The sequence below is a fragment of the Sarcophilus harrisii genome, chromosome 6 (genome assembly GCF_902635505.1).
Source record: "Sarcophilus harrisii chromosome 6, mSarHar1.11, whole genome shotgun sequence".
Taxonomy (NCBI): domain Eukaryota; kingdom Metazoa; phylum Chordata; class Mammalia; order Dasyuromorphia; family Dasyuridae; genus Sarcophilus; species Sarcophilus harrisii.
Genome location: NC_045431.1, coordinates 254,768,486 through 254,790,977, shown reverse-complemented (window position 1 = coordinate 254,790,977; position 22,492 = coordinate 254,768,486). Strand labels below are relative to the sequence as shown.

The 22,492-nt window shown below is 36.6% G+C and overlaps 1 protein-coding gene and 1 pseudogene across 1 annotated transcript in view; both read right to left on the bottom strand.

Moving 5' to 3' along the window:
- LOC100920242 (vomeronasal type-1 receptor 4-like) overlaps positions 1–5,122 on the bottom strand; it is a 7,277-nt gene extending 2,155 nt beyond the window's left edge. Inside the window, exons 1-2 of the mRNA XM_003774446.2 lie at positions 3,163–5,122; positions 2,689–2,960 (exon numbers count right to left, since the gene is read on the bottom strand). The gene's annotated coding sequence lies outside the window, so the exon portion shown is untranslated. The remainder of the gene's footprint in view (positions 1–2,688; positions 2,961–3,162) is intronic.
- A 6,073-nt stretch (positions 5,123–11,195) lies between these two features.
- Positions 11,196–12,123, bottom strand: LOC100920501 (annotated as a pseudogene).
- Between the last annotated feature and the right edge of the window lie 10,369 nt (positions 12,124–22,492).

Here is a 22,492-nt window from a genome sequence, read left to right as displayed (position 1 = left end):
AAGCTAATATGACTTTGGCTCAAGTGGGGAAGAAAAAGTGAGCACAATGAGAGAAGCAATGGTCCCATTGTACTCTGCTTTGTAGTGTTGAGTTCAGATATGAGTATCTTTATTTATAAGATTATAAGAAGAACATTGTGGTGTTCTCTCCAACATATTGTGGTATTTACTAGGTAAGGTTCTTTTAATGAATATCAATTCTAAACTGGGTCTTCTTTCTCATTAGAAATTACTCTGACAAAGACTAATCCACACTCGATACCATTGCTATCTATTGCGCTGGTATAGTATCTGGGAAATTTTTTTTGTTCACAATGTGGTGAACTGTACAACAACCACATTGAATGATTTCTCCAGAATAAAGTCATGCTGTGATCACCATGTTGAGACTTTGGGCCAGGCCCTGAGAATGGGCCTAAGACATGTGATCCCAGAGATCCCAGGTTCGTGGACCATGGCTTATAGTTTCTATTCCTTTTTTCTTGAAGAAGTTCATATACCAGCTGCTGACATTTAAAGTTAGAGGCTCTGGGTAACATTTCTTCTACGACAGAGATTCTGAGTTTTTCCTCTTTTTTTTTTTTTTTTTTTGCTTATCACAAGAAAGGGTACATAGTTTGCTTTTCAGTACAAACTTTTCAAAAAATCAGGTTTTCTCCATAGATGTTTTCATTGAGTCATCAGTAAACAGAGAAAACTTTTAATGCGAAGGCTGATAAGGTGATTGTCACCAAAGTGTTTTGGAAACATAATTATTCAAGAACTCGGTGATATTTCCTTCCTTGAACCATATGAAAATTGTGTTCATGCTTCTTTTTTGCTTCTTGCCTTTTTTGCTTGCTATTAAAGTTAAAAATTATATCTCTATCTCTCATCCCTTTGAGATGAGGGGAATCAATCCATTCTCAAATTCATATTTTTACTAATCCACATCCCTCCTCTTTTCACACATCAGGGGCTTTATAAATAGCTGCAACTAGTGGAGGGGCAAGCACCAGAAAACAAACCCAATGCAGGCAGATGAAAAGGTGCTTTCCATTTAATTTTTTTTGAGGCAATTAGGATTAAGTGACTTGGCCAGATTCACATAGCTATTAAGTGTGAAATGGATTTGAACTCAGGTCTTTCTGCCCCTTCCATTCAATTTTTAAAAGCAAATCTCACTGGGTAAGCACAGAAGAGGGCTGGGGCCTAAAAAGAGGCATTAGATGTCAAAACTCAAGGTTTGTTGTGGAGGGAGACCCTGGGTTACTAATCCTGAATCTTAAATTAGTGAAAGAAACCGAAGGGTCAAACAAGACTGTGATAGTTGCAGAGGAAGCTGGCTGAAAAGAAGTAAAAGTGGAGGAAAGAAAGAACCCATAATGGTAGCTTCCCATTTCAAGGGATTATTTTTGGCTAATTAGGTATTGAGAAACAATTTGACATGGTGAATAGAAGTCTGGCTATGGGCTTGGAACCACCTGGGTTGAAGTTCAGTATGATACATACTGGTTTTGTGACCCTGAAGAAACCATTTAAACTCTTAATGCCCCAGTGAATTCTCTAAGACCCTAAATTTCAGAACAGTCATTGATCTGAGTTGGACATTCTCTATTTAATTACCAAAAGAATCTTTCTAAAGCATAGGGCTGAACCATGTTACCCTGTATTCTACAAAAGCTAGTGTCTCTCTGTTACCTCTGGTACAAAACATACAATACTCTGTTTTTCTTTAATACCCTTCACAATGGCCCCTCCCTGCCATTCTAGTGTTTTCACTTCTTCTCTCTCGCACTGTATGGTATAGCCACACCAGCTTTTTATCTAGGTTGGATCAGACTGTATGGGGTTGGAATTCCTAATTAAGCCACCAGATGTATTAATTAAATATTCTTTTTATGATAGCATTCTGCATGAGTGGCCACACTCTTTCAGGTACCTAGATATGGTCCACTTTACTTCTATATAAGAAATAGAAAATATAGGAAATTGCTAAATCTTACTGTGATACAGAGAGTAAGTGGCCATGATCAGAGATCACCAGGATAGAGGTAGAGATGGAGGGGACCGGAACGAAGGGCCTAGAGACATTGCAACTTGAACATCCTGGTAACTTATATCTATCAAAGCCAAGTTGACATATGGCACCTTTTGGATAATGAGAGAGAAGTAGCTATATCTGTTATATCAGATACGTTTTCACAGCTTTTCCTGTTTTCATATAGATTCCCAGCCTGCTGACCTCAGTGCCATCAAAACCCCAAGATGTGGAGGAGGTAGGGGAGGGAAGGAAGAAAAAGAGAATTGAGATGACAAGCCAATGGTGACTCCTATTCTTATCTCTAAACCTGTAGAGAATCATGACTTTGCAGCTGTTTTATGAGTCAAAGAGAAGTAGGGCGTCTTCTCTCCCAATCGACAGTGACTGGATTAGAGCACAGAAAATCTTGATTGTTGACTGCATTCAGGCTCAGTGATTATGACTCCTTCCACTCATCTCATCAGAATATTATTGACTACGTCCCACCATGCTTCTGGGCCCCCCATTATCTGGTGCAGTGGTCTAGCCAACCCTCTGCGTGGTACAAGGTTTTTCCTATGTTCAAGTGGCCTTATTTTTAAACCTCAGAACTTAGAAACCTGGGATCCTGTTTTCTTTCTTCCTATAACTATCTGTCTCTGAGGCAAAGATCTGGAGTTACTCACCAGGTTGATCTCTGCTGCTGGGGAAGAGAGTTGAGATGTGGGCGATCAGGAGATGGGCATAGGCGAGTGTGAATAGTGACCAGGACTTGGGTTATAGATGTAACCATGTATGATCTCATCTCTCCCATGAGATGTGATTATCAAGTCACTGTGATAGTGACACTGTCTGCAGAGGGAAGCTGGGATGTGTCACAAGCAGCAGCAAACTTTTGTCCCAGGTGCAAATTTCTATCAGCAATGACTACTGATTAATTATAATCGCCAAATGAGTACTGCAAACAAGCGAGAAAGAAACATTATTGAGAAAGAAGGGGGAAATGTGGGATTATAAAAGTCACAGAGAGCAGTGAATCCAGGGTCCCCAGGAGCTGATGAGTGGGGGCCCTGCATCTATACTCTGCATCTCCTGTTGAACTTTTCTGCCCTGGGCATCACCAAATCACCCTTCCTATCTACTTGATGCCCTCTATGTACCTTCCACTATAGTTTTTCATAGAGTGGTTTCCATTCCATTGGGTTGTAGATATAGGAATTGCTCTTGTTCTCCAAGGAGTGAAGCAGGTGCCCTGACTTCTTCTGGTGGTCCTTTAGATCAGATAATTTCCTCTGTAAGACACACATCCCCTGGCTATTTGCTGAAAGACATGTGTGAACGGAAGTCCTTTGGTTCTTGTGATTTGTGGGTTACATGAAAAAGAATTAGCCTTTGAATAAGAAATGATTAGTAGACTTTAGAAGGATTGACTACTCTCTCTCTCATTTCTTGAGGATGTTAGGACTTTTATGGAATAATCCACAAGGCTTTCTGTTATATCTGACAAATATTAAGTGCTTAATAAGTGCTCATTTACTATATGACAGTGTGAACTCCATGGAGTTGGCCTAAATGATCAAATACTGGACTTATTGATTGCCTCTTCTGTTTTGTGGGCTCTCACACTCATGGACCAAAGACCATGAGATAAGGCAACCTTGTGGTTGTGAGAGGCTATGAATTCCCAGACATGGATGCTTTGTAATAGTGAGAGAGTCTTCTTGAGATTAGACAACATAAACTGATGGGGAGCCATGATTGTATGATTTCTTTTTCAGCAGTAGGAGCTGAGGATGTAGATAGTGGAAAGGCTTACAGTTTGAAAAGGAACAAGCAATGATACATAAGAATTCAAGAGTTTTAAGAATAGAAAATAGTTTAATGGTGTGGTGGTTAACTATGGGGTCAAGTTTGTGAAGGAGGGAAATTGAAGTCAGCGTGTGGATGATAACCTGACCAAATACTGAGGAATGGAGCATCATGTTAGGGATAAAAAGTAGATCTGGGAGGAAGGAAGCATTGGGAGAGATGGAATAATGAGTCATAGCTGGCTAGAGGATGTATTAGAATGTAAAAAATATATATCTCCATATACGTATGTATTTTTTCTGTCATGAGGGAGGAAGCAAACAAGAATGTGATGAGAACTACTGTTTGTCCTTCCTTTGCAAAGAAGACCAATGACATCATGGGATGACATCTTGACTTGTGGCATGAATTAGATTTAACTGAGTCAAAAGTTAGATAAATTCATTAGCCCCATTCTCTCTTTTAGAAAGCCCCAAGTCCAAAGGCAAGACAATAGTCAAGCCAACTGGTCACGGCCTTGGGGTCTTCCATGTTTGGCTAAACTCTGAGCACTGTCTTCATGGCCACTGGAACATATTGTTCTCAGCTGCTAATTTTACTGGAGAAACTCTTCATATGCTGGGGACAGAATCCCCCTAATTTACTGATATATTTGAGCCTATTGGTTAGCTCCAATCTAGTTTAGCTTGAGTTCCGAGACAGTTGTACCAGGGTGTGGCCTTGTTCTTGTTTCTTAAAGCCACAGGTGAGAGCTGGCTGATGGTGGACATCAGAGATAGTCAGGGTGCTAGTCCTTCCTGAATGCCCTATAAACCTAGAGATACTAGGAAGTTGTGTCTTCCTGGAAGCATGGCTTCCAAACACAAGTATTCTGAGCTCTCTTCCTTTTGATTAATTTTCTTTATTTCTTATTCTACTTTCTTCTGGACAAGATATTTTCTGCCTTCTCTATTTGGCTTCTCTTCCCTTTTTACTAGAGCCATGGGGGACATCTTCACTCTTCTCCTTTTCTGTGGTTTTTCCTCTGAAGGATAGAAGTCAGCTCTCATATGCAGAGGAACAACCACTAGGACTCTTCTCTCTGGAAGATGAAAATTCTGCCAGACCCCAAGACCAATCAAACATGGGAGAGATATTCATGGTAGCTTATTTTCAGAAATTTGTCATGGTTTCTCATTAAATAGCAGTATTTATTATATACTGGTGTATTTCTACTGGTCTAGGGATTTCTTCTTGTAGCTTATATGCTTTTTGGTTCTTAATACCTGAGGTTTGTTGACAGTAAGGGCCTAGTCCATGAACATGGTTTCAGAGATGGGGCTTAAATTCAGATCTACTTGATTCTAAGACTGTTACTGTTTCTTTTCAAATTACACGGTAAAAGGAAGATGTGTATGCGTGCGTGCGTGTGTGATGATTTTTACAACTTTTTCAAAGGTAAATTAATTGTTCTAGATGACCGTGGCAAGAGTGATCCTCTCTTCTGTCCTTTGGAAAGTTTTACTTGGATACTCTAATTCCCCCACTACTCTCCCTCCCCTATCTACTTTTTAATTTCTTCTTTCTTTTTCATTTTCTTTCCATTCTTTCAGCGTTTTTAAAATTGAACACTAAATTTTATCAACATATATCTACAGTGATGGAAATAATAATGTGTCTAGTGTTATGTGGTAAATGTATTTATATGTATTTATGTTCTTTTCCCAATTCCTGATGTGAAGGTGGTTAGAGATTACACTTGGAAAGCATTTCCAGTTTTTTTCTGTATCTTTGAAAAGGTATAAGAAATAAAAATTAAGAAAAATAAGAAATAGCTCTGGAAAATAGTGATTTATCTTTAGTACATTTATAGAAGGTAATAATGGCTGATTAGTTCATATCAAAAGGAAAATCCTCCCACAAGTCAATTATATTCTGGGTTTATAAACAGAAAAAAAAAACTGTCTTAACTGTTTTTTTTTTTAATTGGATCTGTTTTTGATCAGTCAGTCTATTCCACTGATCTACTTTTATGTTTTAGTATTTTTTTGGCCTTGCTTGTAGTATGGGGGGATGTCTTGTGATTTCATCAGGATAGGGATTTCCTGATAATACTGTGACCAATACAAACCATCATTTCTTTATAATAATTCTATAAGTACTTGTGGTAGGGAGAAGTAAGGGGGAAAGGGCCATATTGATAGAAAATAGGATCAAGACATTGAAATTAAACCATCAAAGAACAGGAAAAAGATCATACTTAGCTTATTTAACATAATAAATAGTTCTGGTGACTACCTTTTACAATGTAGATAGAGAACAGGTAGTGCTATGTCATCTTTATTTGTACTTTTCATTCCTTCCCTCCTTTGAGGTTCTAGACTTCTTTCTGCAAATGAATCTTATTTTTGTCTAGATTTATAAAATCTACAATCCAATAATTGAGTTGGTACCAATCATATTTATAAACTATCTCTTAAATTATTTGATTGCTACAGGGCTGCTTTGTAATTTAATTTAGGTATTACCATCATTTTCACCATTTTGGTACGATACCATGTGTTTCTCCAGTTACTTTGTAAATAGTATTTTATGGTAATATTCATGAAAAATTTTGCCTCAATCTTGATGGGTTAGCTCCCAGGTATTTTATGTATTTTTATAATTTTTTTGAATGGAATTTTTGATATAATTATTTTTTGACTTTTTAAAAGTAATGCAGAGAAATGCTGACTTTTTTGTGGAATGATTTTATATCCTGCAACTTTATCATTATCAACATGTTATTAATCATCTCAATTAGTTTCTTTGTTGATTTTCTATGTTTCGATATATTCTGTTATTTCATGTGCAAGCCAAGATAGCTTTGTCTCCCCCATCTATATTTATGCTTTTTGTATTCTTCTATTGTCTTATTTTGATAGCTGGCATTTTTACAGTACTGTCAACTAATGATAAGGAAAGAGGAGGCATTCTAGTCTTACCCTTTATAGTATTGTACAGATTCTAGTATTGTCCAGTGTTGCAAATAATTCTGGCTCTTGATTTTAGGTATATTCTTTTGATTGTATCAAATAAGAGCCCTTCCAAGTCTATTTAAAAAGTTTTTTATATTGAATGTTTCATTTTGTAAATGGCTTTATCTGGATATGTAGAAATAATGAGGAGACTATTAGTGATGAATTATGTGTGGTTTTTTCCCTATTGTGAGTCACTCATCAAGCATTTATCAACTTCTTATTATGTATTAGGAATTGTGTTAAGTGTTGAGGATATAAAAAATGGGAGAAGGGCACAAAACCAGAATTTCCTCAAGGAATTTACATTATAATTAGAGAATCTTTGTTATAAATCTTAGTTATTGTGAATATTTTAAATGTATTTTTGTAGTCTCCAAAGAAATATTTTATTTAAAATTTTTATACCAATAGTCCTTAGGGAAATTGTTTAAATTTTTTTTCCTCTTATTTACCTTTCCTGAGATATCAAAACATTTTCTCAAAAAAGGCATTATCTAGTATTCCTTCTGATACAATTTTATTAAAGCTTTTTATTTTCAAACATATGCATAGATATTTTTCAATATTCACCCTTGCAAAACCTCATGTTCCAATTTTTTTCCCTTTCTTCCCTCCACTATCTCCCCTAGATGACAAGTAATCCAATATATGTTAAATATGTGCAATTCTTCTATATATAGTCCCATAATTATCATGGTGCACAAGAAAAATCAGATCAAAAAGGAAAAAAAATGATAAAATAAAATGCAAGTAAACAACAAAAAGTGAAAATGCTATATTGTGATCTACACTCAGTTCCCACAGTCCTCTCTCTGAGTGTAGATGGCTCTCTTCATCACAAGACCAATGCAACTGGCCTGAATCACCTTGATTTTGAAAAGAGCCATGGAGCCACATCCATTGGAATTGATCATTATATAATCTTGTTGTTGCTGTGTACAATGTTCTCCTGGTTCTATTCACTTTACTCGGCATCAGTTCAGGTCTTTCTGATAATCTTGCTGATCATTTCTTAGAGAACAATAATATTCCATAACATTCATGTATCATAACTTATTCAGCCATTCCCCAACTGATGGGCAGCCACCCAGTTTTTTGCCACTATAAAAAAGGCTGACACAAACATTTTTGCACATGTGGGTCCTTTTCCCTTTTTTATGGTCTCTTTGGGATACGAACCCAGAAAGGACACTGATGGATCAATGGTATGCACAATTTGATAGCCCTTAGCGCATGGTTCCAAATTGTTCTCCAGAATGGTTGGATCAGTTCACAACTCCACCAACAATGTATTAGTGTCCCAGTTTTCCCATGTCCCCTCCAATATTCATCATTATCTTTTCCTGTCATCTTAGTCAACCTGAGAAGTATGTAGTGGTTCTGTTACAATTTTAAAGAATTTTCGTACCACAGGAGTTTTTTGCTTCTTGGTTTTTCTTTTGTAAGGAAAGGATTTGACCCCTCAACTTACTTGTTATCACAAAAGGTCCAGACCATAATAGTAAGATGTTAAAGATATGTCAAATTGACTATAGAGATCCTCTACTTATTTTAAGACATGAGAACAACCCAACATTTAAGTTGGTACCTATCATTTTCTCAACAATTGGGTGAGCAAACAAATTTGACATATCTCTAAGAGGCTTTAAATAGTTAATACCTGAGGGAATTTCAAGTTTTAACTTTGGAGACATGGCAAAATGGGATCTGATTGTAGAAGAGATGCCTGTAGGGATGAGGCAAAAGAAAATTTTTCTCTCCCCTCACATTGGCTATATAGCTTTTAAATGGAAGTTATTGAACAGTGGTAGACACTGCATCTAGTGGGGAGCATAGACACATATTCCAGATAGATATAGATGCAGAAGAACAGTAACCTGGGGGAACAAGAAGTTTTAAGGAGTGTGACTTCTGAAAACTGAGTGTTGGGCTGTGAGGAAAGGCAAACGCTGGGACGACAAATTGTGAAGAAATTGAATAAAGAATGGTTTTCCAGGTCCTTCAGTACCAGTCACCTTGAGTTGATTTTACTATGTACATGGGAATATGTGTCACCAATCAATGTTTGAATCTATTTTTTTCATAGATTCTGTATAAGTTTATAGGAAAATGTACTCTAGGTTTATGAGGGATTTTTTTCCCAACTGTTTTTTACTATGCTGTCTTAGTAAATACTTTGCTAAGAGCCAGTCTTCTATTGACTTGTTATCAATAGGATGAGAGATCACAAATTAGGAGGGCAGAATTGGAGGATTATTCATTGAAACTGAGCTAGAAACAGTTCTCTGAGGACCCAACCTGAAAATATTGAATACATTAATGAAGGAGCCCATAGAAGTTGTTTTATTTTGTTACAAGAAAGATCAGTTTCAAGAATATTGAGATTTTAAAATTTTAATTTGCAAATTAAAGAAATGACAATCACATAAAGACATATAGAAAATAAATAAAATGCATGCAAATAACGACTGCTATCTTGTTAACCTATACCACTTTAAATCCTTATAACCCATTTACCCAGAGTTCAGTAGCACTGATATCCTAAATATGTCTTAATTTCTGCGTCCCTTACTTAGAAAGCTACCTCTTTAGGAATCCTAAAGATTCCTTTATTGGACTATATATTCTCCTGCAAGGATGTGGCAGACTTCTATTTTAATCCTTTTCTGGATACCTCTCTCATTTACTGGAGTTACTACAATTTTTTCTGACTCATTTCTCTCTGAACCACTGAAACAGTGCCAAGGTGATTATTAAGATTATTTTTGTATTTTAGTAATGTGCAGATTCTTCCCCCTCTTTCTAAGCTAACATCAAAGTCTGGTCTTACTAGTGGCCATATAGTGCTCACAGTGGATGATACTGCCTCCTCATAGCTTGGGTGCATTATATTCTATTAATGGAACATGGAAACAGACTCCTCCACTCTTCTTGCTTCACATAATATACTCTTTGTTGGACTGGCCATAAAAATTCTGTTAGCTTTTTGAAAGATAAAATGGCAGGCATGATTAAATTATATCTAGGTAATAATTCATGATCAAGACTTTCCCATTTGGTTCCCTTCAAATGTTGATTTCAAGACTGTTGAAATTGAAGACTTTCCAAGAGGCAGTGAACTCTAATATAAAAAAAGATGATATTGCAGATGAGGAGGGAATATGGTCACTTTAAGGACCTAATCCATTAGATATGCTACTTGATCATCACTGGTCTTTCATCTACTCAGAGCTAGCCTTCTAATGATCTTCTTATTTACATTATTGTAGTCATTCTGAATATCGTTATGTTAATTAAATTTATTTCACTTTGAATCAACTTATGCAAATGTGATATATTTCTGAATCCTTTATATTTGTCACTTTTTACTGCACAACATTCTATTACATTCATATAATTATAATTAAAATTTTTTAGCCATTTTCCATTTTTTCAGCATCCATGCTACATCTAGTTGTTTGCTGCAAGAAAGAATACCACTAGAAATATTATGCTACATTTTGGCCCTTACTTCAAACTTTGACCTCTTTGTGGGACATATGGTTAGTAGTGGGAATCCTGAATCAAAGAGGAGATTAACTTGAGTCTTTCATAGTTATAAATGGAGGTCCAAAATAGATGCGATAATTCATAATTCTACCAAGTGAATCCACGTGCCCTTCTTTCCATTATTTCTGATGTAACTAATAAAGTTGTTTTTAGACCATCATTGCCAATTTGTAGGGTGTAAAGTGAAGCCTTAGAGTTGCTTATCTTTGAATTTCTCTTATTTGGATTTGGAATATGTTTTTGTAGGATTAAAAAAAATTAGTTTGCAATGCTTTCTTTGGGAATTGTTCATGCCCACTGACCACTTTGCTTATTGTGGAATATGTATATAATATATATATTGTATAATGTATATAATATATATATAAAATATAATGTATATAATATAATTTAGAATAAATTTCTTGTGTAGATCTAGAAGGAATCTTAAAGGCCATTAAGTCAAATCCATTCATTCTATACATGAGGAAATAATGATTTGCCCACAATTATGTATCTGATGTTAGAAATGAGATTTGAACCCAGATCCTCCTGGGATTTGGCATTCTACCCATTATACCATGCTATCTTTTATTCACAGAAAACTTTATATAGATGACATAGGCATAAAAATAACATATGGACTATCTTTTGTATAGTTAAGAATTCTCCCCATCCATAGTTGTGAAAAGATACCTCCTCCCTTATCCTTTAGTTTTTTGATGATGTGATCTTTTTAATATCACTTAAATATTAAATAAAACTAGATATATTTTTAGAGTTTATTGTGGTATATGCTGTATGATGGGAATTTAATTTCTGCCAAAAGTGATCGATAGTTTTCCCAGCAGTTCTTTTCAGATAAGGATTCTTTCTGATGGGGGATTTTTATCCTTCACAGCATAGCAGGAGCTGGGGATTTGGATGTCAATGCTAAGCAGCATAAAGGGGCTGACTACTGGATAGCAAAGGGAGAAAGACAGTGACATTTATTACCCAAGTCTTGGATACGACATGAGAAGCCATATAAATAATTAAAGGGGAACTGACAGCGGTCAAGATCACAAAGCTGATCACCAGCATTAGGATGACTTTGGTGGCTCTGGTCTCAGAGGGGACTCTGGGAGAGAGGCTGGTGTTGAGAGTATGCTGTACTTGTTGATGGTGCCTGTAGAGGACAAAAACCATGTAGCTGCTGGAACAGGTCATGATACCGACAAACACTACGTCGCAAATGGACTTCCAGATCACAATTTTTATGGTATTTATAGCATACAAATCAAAAGAGCTATACCCAATGTTCCACTTCACTTTACTAATATTCCTTGGACCAGTCACATATACAGGTAAAGCGACATCTACCAGCAGATTGAAAAACCAGAAAAAGATGCAACAGGGAACGATGCTCTTAGGAGCCTTAGATTTGAACCCTGCCCATGTGGGAGTATAAGGACTGATGGTGATGGCTTGGAAGACACTCAGGAGGCAGGTGCTGCAAAGTGAGAGGCCCCAGGTCACTCTTATCAGGTAAGTTATAATTTTACCTCCGATGAAATCCAGGGAGGATTTCAAGTTCCAAACCTCTAATATTCTGGGGATCCCCCTAAAAAGAATCATTATGGTGTTGACAAAGGCCAAGTGGATGACTATCAGACTTATGGGTTTTTTCCTGTAACCAGTGAAGAGTTTGAAGCTGTGTAGGTAAAGAAGAAAACTGTTTCCTATGACTCCGAATAAAGTTAGATTCAGGTATATAATCCCGAGGACTTTATCTTGAGAAATCATTTCTTAGATGTCTTGGCCAAAAGGACCGCTCTGATCCAAAGTGACCTGGGGAGAAATGCAAGGGATTTGAATGTGGCAAATTGAGACATTCCCAGGGAAGTTTCCTCTCCTTCTCACTCACCATATGGGCCATGAGATGATGGACCACAACTCAATCTCTACCAGAAAACTCATTGATTTCATACCTGTTAGTTGATATCAATCATTTTTTTTTTTTATTTAATAGCCTTTAATTTACAGGATATATACATGGGTAACTTTACAGCATTAACAATTGCCAAACCTCTTGTTCCAATTTTTCACCTCTTACCCCCCCCCCCCCCCCTCCCCTAAATGGCAGGATGACCAGTAGATGTTAAATATATTAAAATATAACTTAGATACACAATAAGTATACATGACCAAACATTATTTTGCTGTACAAAAAGAATCAGACTCTGAATTATTGTACAATTAGCTTGTGAAGGAAATCAAAAATGCAGGTGTGCATAAATATAGGGATTGGGAATTCAATGTAATGGTTTTTAGTCATCTCCCAGAGTTCTTTTTCTGGGCATAGCTAGTTCAGTTCATTACTGCTCCATTAGAAATGATTTGGTTGATCTCGTTGCTGAGGATGGCCTGATCCATCAGAACTGGTCATCATCTAGTATTGTTGTTGAAGTATATAATGATCTCCTGGTCCTGCTCATTTCACTCAGCATCAGTTCGTGTAAGTCTCTCCAGGCCTTTCTGAAATCATCCTGTTGGTCATTTCTTACAGAACAGTAATATTCCATAATTTTCATATACCACAATTTATTCAGCCATTCTCCAACTGATGGACATCCATTCAGTTTCCAGTTTCTAGCCACTACAAAAAGGGCTGCCACAAACATTCGTGCACATACAGGTCCCTTTCCCTTCTTTATAATCTCTTTGGAATATAATCCCAGTAGTAACACTGCTGGATCAAAGGGTATGCACAGTTTGATAACTTTTTGAGCATAGTTCCAAACTACTCTCCAAAATGGTTGGATTCGTTCACAACTCCACCAACAATGCATCAATGTCCCAGTTTTCCCGCATCCCCTCCAACAATCATCATTATTTTTTCCTGTCATCTTAGCCAATCTGACAGGTGTGTAGTGGTATCTTAGAGTTGTCTTAATTTGCATTTCTCTGATTAATAATGACTTGGAGCATCTTTTCATATGACTAGAAATAGTTTCAATTTCTTCATCTGAGAATTGTCTGTTCATATCCTTTGACCATTTTTCAATTGGAGAATGGCTTGATTTTTTATAAATTAGAGTTAATTCTCTATATATTTTGGAAATGAGGCCTTTATCAGAACCTTTGACTGTAAAAATATTTTCCCAGTTTATTGCTTCCCTTCTAATCTTGTCTGCATTAGTTTTGTTTGTACAAAAACTTTTCAGTTTGGTATAATCGAAATTTTCTATTTTGTGATCAGTAATGATCTCTAGTTCTGCTTTGGTCATAAAGACCTTCCCCTTCCACAGGTCTGAGAGGTAAACTATCCTATGTTCCTCTAATTTATTAATAATTTCATTCTTTATGCCTAGGTCATGAACCCATTTTGACCTTATCTTGGTGTACGGCGTTAAGTATGGATCAATGCCTAGTTTCTGCCATATTAGTTTCCAATTTTCCCAGCAATTTTTATCAAACAGTAAGTTCTTATCCCAAAAGCTGGGATCTTTGGGTTTGTCAAAGACTAGGTTGCTATATTTGTTGACTGTTTTATCCCTTGAACCTAATCTATTCCACTGATCAACTAATCTATTCCTTAGCCAATACCAAATAGTTTTGGTAACTGCTGCTCTATAATATAATTTTAGATCTGGTACAGCTAAGCCACCATCATTTGATTTTTTTTTCATTAATTCCCTTGAAATTCTTGACCTTTTGTTTTTCCATATGAACTTTGTTGTTATTTTTTCTAGGTCATTAAAATAGTTTTTTGGGAGTCTGATTGGTATAGCGCTAAATAAATAGATTAGTTTAGGTAATATTGTCATCTTTATTATATTTGCTCGCCCTATCCAAGAGCATTTAATATTTTTCCAATTGGTTAGATCAGACTTAATTTGTGTGAAAAGTGGTCTGTAATTTTGCTCATAAAGTTTCTGATTTTCCCTTGGCAGATAGATTCCTAAATATTTTATATTATCAGTAGTTACTTTAAATGGAATTTCTCTTTGTAACTCTGACTGTTGGATTTTGTTAGTGATATATAAGAATGCTGATGACTTATGTGGGTTTATTTTATAACCAGCAACTTTGCTAAAGTTGTGGATTATTTCTAATAACTTTTTAGCAGAATCTCTGGGGTTCTCTAAGTATACCATCATGTCATCGGCAAAGAGTGATAATTTGGCTTCCTCATTGCCTATTCTTATTCCTTTAATCTCTTTCTCAGCTCTTATTGCTATAGCTAGCGTTTCTAATACAATATTAAATAGTAACGGTGATAGTGGGCAACCTTGTTTCACTCCAGATCTTATTGGGAATGGTTGCAGTTTGTCTCCATTACATATGATGCTTACTGATGGTTTTAAATAGATGCTGCTGATTATTTTAAGGAAAAGTCCATTTATTCCTATACTCTCAAGTGTTTTTAATAGGAATGGATGTTGGATTTTATCAAATGCTTTTTCTGCATCTATTGAGATGATCATATGGTTTTTGTTAATTTGGTTATTAACATGGCCAATTATATTGATAGTTTTCCTAATATTGAACCAGCCCTGCATTCCTGGTATAAATCCTACTTGATCATAGTGTATTATCTTGGAGATGATTTTCTGTAGTCTTTTTGCTAATATCTTATTTAAGATTTTAGCATCAATATTCATTAGGGAGATTGGTCTATAATTTTCTTTCTCTGTTTTCAGCCTACCTGGTTTAGGTATCAGTACCATGTCTGTGTCATAGAAGGAATTTGGTAGGACTCCTTCATTCCCTATTTTATCAAATAATTTATATAGCATTGGGGCCAATTGTTCTTTAAATGTTTGGTAAAATTCACATGTAAATCCATCTGGTCCTGGGGATTTTTTCTTAGGGAGTTGTTTAATTGCCTGTTCTATTTCTTTTTCTGAAATGGGACTATTCAAGCAATTTACTTCCTCCTCTGTTAGTCTGGGAAGTCTATATTTTTGGAGGTAGTCATCCATTTCACTTAGGTTATCAAATTTATTGGCATAAAGTTGAGCAAAATAACTCCTTATTATTTCTCTAATTTCCTCTTCATTGGTGGAAAGTTCTCCCTTTTCATTTTTAAGACTACTAATTTCATTTTCCTCCCTCCTTTTTCTAATCAGATTTACCAAAGGCTTATCTATTTTATTGGCTTTTTCATAGAACCAACTCTTAGTTTTATTAATTAGTTCAATAGTTTTTTTACTTTCAATATTTTTAATTTCTCCTTTTAATTTTAGAATTTCCAATTTAGTATTTGATTGGGGGTTTTTAATTTGGTCTTTTTTTAGTTTTTTTAGTTGCAAGCCCAATTCATTAATCTTTTCTTTCTCTGTTTTATTCAAGTAAGCCTCTAAGGATATAAAATTCCCTCTTATTACCGCTTTGGCTGCATCCCACAAATTTTGGTATGATGTCTCATCATTGTCATTATCTTGAGTGAAATTATTAATTGTATCTATAATTTGCTGCTTCACCCAATCATTCTTTAAGATGAGATTGTTTAGTTTCCAATTACTTTTTGGTCTATTTCCCCCTAACTTTTTGTTGAATGTAGTTTTTATTGCATCATGATCTGAAAAGAAAGCATTTACTATTTCTGCTTTCTTGCATTTAATTTTGAGGTCTTTATGTCCTAATATATGGTCAATTTTTGAATAGGTTCCATGAACTGCTGAGAAGAAAGTATATTCCCTTCTATCTCCATTCAATTTTCTCCAAAGATCCAACATACCTAATTTTTCTAATATTCTATTTACTTCTTTAATTTCTTTCTTATTTGTTTTGTGGTTTGATTTGTCTAATTCTGAGAGTGCAAGGTTGAGATCTCCTACTATTACAGTTTTGTTGTCTATTTCTTCTTGCAACTCTCTTAACTTCTCCTTTAGGAAGTTGAGTGCCATACCACTTGGTGCATATATGTTTAATATTGATATTGCTTCGTTGTTTATGCTACCCTTTAGCAGGATGTAGTTTCCTTCCTTATCTCTTTTAATTAGATCAATTTTTACTTTTGCTTGATCTGAGATAAGGATGGCTACCCCTGCTTTTTTGACTTCACCTGAAGCATAATAGATTTTGCTCCAGCCTTTTACCTTTACTCTATATGTATCCCCCTGCTTTAAATGTGTTTCTTGTAAACAACATATTGTAGGGTTCTGACTTTTGATCCAGTCTGCTATCTGCCTCCTCTTTATGGGGGAGTTCATCCCATTCACATTTACGGTTAGAATTACTAAATCTGTATTTCCTGCCATCCTAATAACCCCAGATTGTGCTTTACTTATTCTTGCCTCCCCCAACCCTCTTTCCCCCTTTTAAACTTATGTACCCCTCTTGTATCACGATACTTATCCTCTTTATAATCCCTCCCTCCCCCCCTTTGAGTCTTTCCCCCTTCCTTCCCTTATTACTCTTTTTCTTTTCCCTTTTCCTCTCCCCCGTTTTTAATGAGGCGAGAGAGAATTTTCTCTAAAACAAATGTCAATTATTTTTTCTTTGAGCCAACTCTGATGAGAGTAAGATTCACACAATGTTCCTCCCCCTCTCTAAATTCCCTCAGATATGATAAGTTTCCTTAGCCTCTTTGTGGGATGTGGTTTCCCTCTTTTTATCCCTCCTTCCCACCTTATTCTGCCATCATCCCTTTTCCATATCTACTTCCCTTTTTTATGTTATATCAGTACAATCAAATTATACATGTATTCTTTTTGTATATCCACAACAGAAATACAATTCTCAAGAGTTATTTTTACCTTTTCTGCATCTCTTGAGTTCTATTCTTGGAGATCAAATTTTTTGTTTAGTTCTGGTTTTTTCTTCAGAAACAAATGGAATTCATTTGTTTCATTAAATGTCCATCTTCTTCCCTGGAAGAAAATGCTCAGCTTAGCTGGGTAGTTTATTCTTGGCTGCATCCCAAGTTCTTGTGCCTTTCGGAATATCATATTCCAGGCCCTTCTTTCCTTTAATGTAGAGGCAGCCAGATCTTGGGTGATCCTTATTGTGGCACCTCGGTATTTAAATGGTTTTTTTTTGGCTGCTTGTAAAATTTTTTCCTTAATCTGATAGTTCTGAAATTTGGCCACAATATTCCTTGGGGTTTTTATTTTAGGGTTTCTTTCAGAAGGTGTTCGATGAATTCTTTCAATGCCTATTTTACCTTCTGATTCTATTACATCTGGGCAGTTCTCTTTGATGATTTCTTGTAAAATAGTATCTAGGCTCTTTTTTTCATCATAGTTTTCGGAAAGTCCAATAATCCTCAGATTATGTCTCCTAGATCTATTTTCCAAGTCTGTCGTTTTTGCAAATAGATAATTCGTGGTTTTTTCCAATTTGTCATTTTTTTGTTTTTGCTTGACTGATTCTTGCTGTCTCAATGAATCATTAGTTTCAATTTGTTCAGTTCTAATTTTTAAAGAATTATTTTCTTCATTAGCTTTTTTTACTTCTTTCTGTATATGTCCAATTGAGTTTTGAATGTATTGTTTTGGTCTGTGGAATTTTTTCCATTTCACTAATTTTTTTTTTTTAGTGAATTATTTTCTTTTTCCAATTCACCAATTTTGTTTCCCTGCACTTCCTGAGAATTTTTTAACTTTTCCAATTCGTATTTCAGGAAGTTGTTGCTCTCTTGTAAGGCTTCTCTTTCCTTTCCCCATTTATCTTCTAACTCTCTTTTGAGACTTTTAATGGTCTCTTCTATGAGAGCATCATGTAAAGGAGGACAGTCTGATGCATTTTTGCTGTTTGAGGTCTCTTCAGGTTTGCTGACCTGCTCTTTTCTGCATAGAAGCTGTCGATTATTCTTTTCATCTTTTATTCATGTTTTAAAGCCTTTAGGGTAGGTCTCCTAGGCAAGGGGGTTACCAGCTTCCTCTGCAGAGCAGGGAAAGATGTAAAACCGATTTCCGGCTCCGAGGTATGGGAGTGCTCTGTGTGAGAGTTTTCCCTTCCCCCAACAGGAGGTGGATTCAGCACTGGCTGAGCTATCAAACTGCTTAGTAGGGCTGAGTGGATTATCGCTTGCCCTAGGCTAGAGACTAAGTGGTGAAAGTGTCACCGCCCAGGCCGGAGCCTCTTGTGGGACTGTGAGTATTAGCAGCTGAGCGCAGACCGCAGAACGCAGACAGCCACAAACTCTGCCCAGCGTCTCTGCCTGATGCAAATCGGCCCTGGAAAAGCTCTATGGCCCCAAGCCGAGCTCCCCACTGCGCAGATTGGAGGCTAACCCGGGCTGTGTCCTCCTGCCGTGCAGGATCACAACTGCCCCAAGGAAAAGCCCGGTACTGCAGGTTGGGGCTGCGCGCTTGTGCTGAGATCTGTGCTTTCACCCTCGGTTTGAGACTCTCCTCGGAACCTAATTTCTCTCCCAGTCTGCGCCGATCTCCCCCCTGGCCCCGGAACCAACCTTTTTTGGCGAGACTGCAGATTTTCTTCGGCCGGTGAGTTGTTCTACTTCTTATCTTTACGAATTGTAGCAGTCAAGACTATTTTTGAGGCTCGATATAATATTGATAAAGAGGGTAAGAGAAGAGCTTAGAAAGACGCGTGTGTCTTCTCCGCCATCTTGGCTCCGCCCCAGTTGATATCAATCATAATTAAAAGTTATTTTAATATGGAACTTTATCTTTTAGCAAGTACCGTCCTCATAACTATTCTGTGAAAGGGAGTAGTCTTATCATTTCCATTTTACAAATATAGAAACTGAGACCCATATATGTTAATTCATTTGAATATTTTAATGTTTATTCATTGTAAATGCCAAGCTTCTGGACAGATCATGAGGAGAGGAAAGATCTGAAAAGGGAGGAAACAAATTCCACACACAGAAAAAGTAATTGCCTTTATGGAAGAAGAAATAAATATGATGACACAGCGAATAGAGGCAAGAGAATGGGTTGCCCAGAGGAGATGAAATATATTGCAGAAGAGTAGGAATTCAGATTGCATACTTTGGAAGACTCAGATGGGTGCCTGGGTGCCAATTGGGGTTCTTACTGCTTATAGATGTCAAAGGTTCAAAATGTGTGCTCAAGAAGGCAGTTTATTCTTTTTATTTATTTTTTGCAAAGCAATTGGGATTAAGTGACTTTCCCAAAGTCACACAGCTAGTAAGTATCAACTCTTTGTGGCCAGATTTAAACTCAGATCCTCCTGATTCCAAGGCCAGGGCTCTATTCATAGTGCCATCTAACTGTTTCTGAGGCACTTCATTCTCCCCAAGTTCTTTTGGACTTCTTTCCAAAACTAGTTAGCTTTTCTCTATGAGCACTAGTCCATTAGCCCTGGCTCAAAATCTGCATAAAACTCTGTCTTCAAAGTTTGATTCCATATAACCTCAAGAAAGGAGGAAGACACGGCACCCAGCTTCTAGTCTACCATTCTACCCATACAAGCTCTTGTCATTGTAGTGACAAAGCCTGTCTTTACCTCTTCTCTTTCCTGGGAATAAGTTAGGATATAAGCTCCTTACATCTACCCAGGGGCATTGGCTGATGTCTTTATGACCATCAATATCCTTTTCTTTTGGGGGGCATGGATTCGAAGATATTACACCAGCTAGCTACTAATAAGCTGCCTGTTTTCTGAACTGTTTTTCATCCTTAAAAACCTGTATCACACACATGTACAGCTTTATCTAGCTTGGTTTGGCAGGAAGGAATCTGATTGGTATTTAGAGATTACTTTCAAGTGTTTCCTATGAGATCTTGGGCAAGAAACTTCACTTTTCTAGGCTTCAGCTGCCTCATCTACAAAACGAAGGCTTCTAAGTTCTCTTTGAGCTTGATAACTATGATCCATGAACTTCATTTCCCATGGTTCTTCCTACTTGGCCTTTTCTTAACGGGTCATTCCAACATCATTCTGGCTACTCCACTAGCCTTTTTCTTATGATTTTGATGCATGTGGGAGTATAAGGACTGATGACACATGGTGCAGAAGGTTGGACATAAATGTCATGTCTACCCTGGATAAAGCTCTTTTTTCAGCCTCAGTTTTCTCATCTATAAAATGGGGATAATAGTAGCATTTACCTCACAGAGTTGTTGTGAAAACCAGATAACCTGTAAAGTGCCTTGCAAACTTTAAAGTGACCATACACACATTTATATATAATATATAAAGCTATATAAATGCTAGCTATCCTCTTCTTCCTCATGATGTAGATGATGATGATGATGAATAAACTGAGGTTGGGAATCATTAAGTGACTTCTGGGATTACAGGACTAGTCGGTGCCTAATCAAGATTTGAATTCAATTCTTCTCTGCTCTCAAGTTTAGCATCCTATCCATTGCACTGTTTGAGGGATCTAAAAGTCAGAAAATATAGCAATATCCAAGAATATATATTATTTATATATATTCTTATATATTACACAATACATATGTGTGTATAAAATATATGTATATATATTCATAGATAACATATGGTAGTATACACATACACAAACACAAATAGAGGGAAACGCTATTTCAATTCTGGCTTCAGACACAGCTGTGTGACTGAGCAAAGCACTTCACCTTGCTCACTTCAGTTTGCTCATCTGCAAAATGGAGATGAAATTAGCACGTTTCTCCCTCTTGCTAGAATAAAATGAAGTACCATTGGGGAAAGTGTTTGGCAAACCCTAAGGTATTACCATTGCCAGTCATATGAGTGGCTCAAATATTGAGCTGTTTCTTCCCTGAGATCTCATGTGTGTTCCTAATGCTGATCTTACCCATTGTTTTTGACATTGGTTAGGTTTCTTACAGGCCTTTGCCCCCCATTTCCTCTCACCAAGTTATGTCTCTATCTGATCTGGTCTAAATCTTTGTGCCTTCCCAAAGTGCCCAGGGCTCTGAATCCAGCAAGGGATTAACCAACTGATCAATACACTGAAGTCCTGCTCTCCCTTATCAGCCTTCCAAAATGTTTCCAGCAGAGGCCGATGGAAAGGTGCCCGCAAAATCAATATTCCAAGACAAATACAATTGAGCAAGAGTATGTGGGCTGGGTCGGGGGAATGAAGGTAAATTTAGGAGAAACTTTGGATTCTTAGGAAATAGGGCCTCATGTTAGGCAAGGTCTCAGATTGTTTTTATGGATGCCCACATCTATGGATAAATTAAAGCTTTGGTAGGCAGTGAAAGGAATTAGATTGAAGAAGATGGCAGGTAAGGGATTGGGATTGGGAAAGACAATCTGATAGCTTCCTATTTTAAAGAACTATTTGTTGGGCAGTTAGAGGGCCCAATAAGCACCCAAGGAGCTGACTTCAAATTTGGCCTCAGATAATTAACATTTACTAGTTGTGTGACTTTGGACAAGTCATTTGACCCCAAATGCTTCTGTCAAAAAAATTATAGGTGTTATGTTGACGGTGCTAGGTAGTAAGGATAGAGGGCTGTCTCTAGCCCTATATAAGATGTGCTTCTCTGGGAAGGTCAATAATACCTCATTGTTCCAGGAATATCTATAAGATAATCAATGCCAGAACAGCTGGGGGCTGTGCACGGCTGGGGCAATATTCTTCACTCAGATAAAAATAGGGGGTTATTCTAGTTAATAGTTTTTGCTCCCCCTCCCTTTCCACTTAAGTGCTGACAGCACCTTTAAATCTTAGTCTATTGTGGCATCTTGCTCAGGATTTTTTTGTGACTGTTGTTTAAGAGGCTTTTTAGTTGTTCAGTTAGTTTTATTCCCAGTGATTCCAACATCTTGTGATCCCATTTGGGATTTTCTTGGCAAAGATACCAGAATGATTTGCCATTTCCTTCTCCAGATCATTTAACAGATGAGGCAACTGAGGATGAAATGAGCAAACAGGATTAAATGACTTGCCTGGGTTCACACAGCTGGTAAGTGTCTGTGGCCAGATTTGGACTCAGGAAGATTATCTTGATTCCAGGTAGTGTTCTATGCACTGTGGTACCCCCCACGCCTGCCCTTTAAGCATCTTAAAGTTAGAAAATTTCTTGGCAATACTGTATAGCAATATTTTCTTTTAAAATTCTTTTAGTTTCAGCTTTTGAAGTTTTAAATTTAATTTAAAAATAAAACTTTAAATTATTTTTTAAAATGTCAGCTTTTTAAGTTTTAAGTTTAATTTTAAATTAAAACTTTAAATTATTTTTTTTAAAATTTCAGCTTTTTATTTTCAAAATACAGGTGA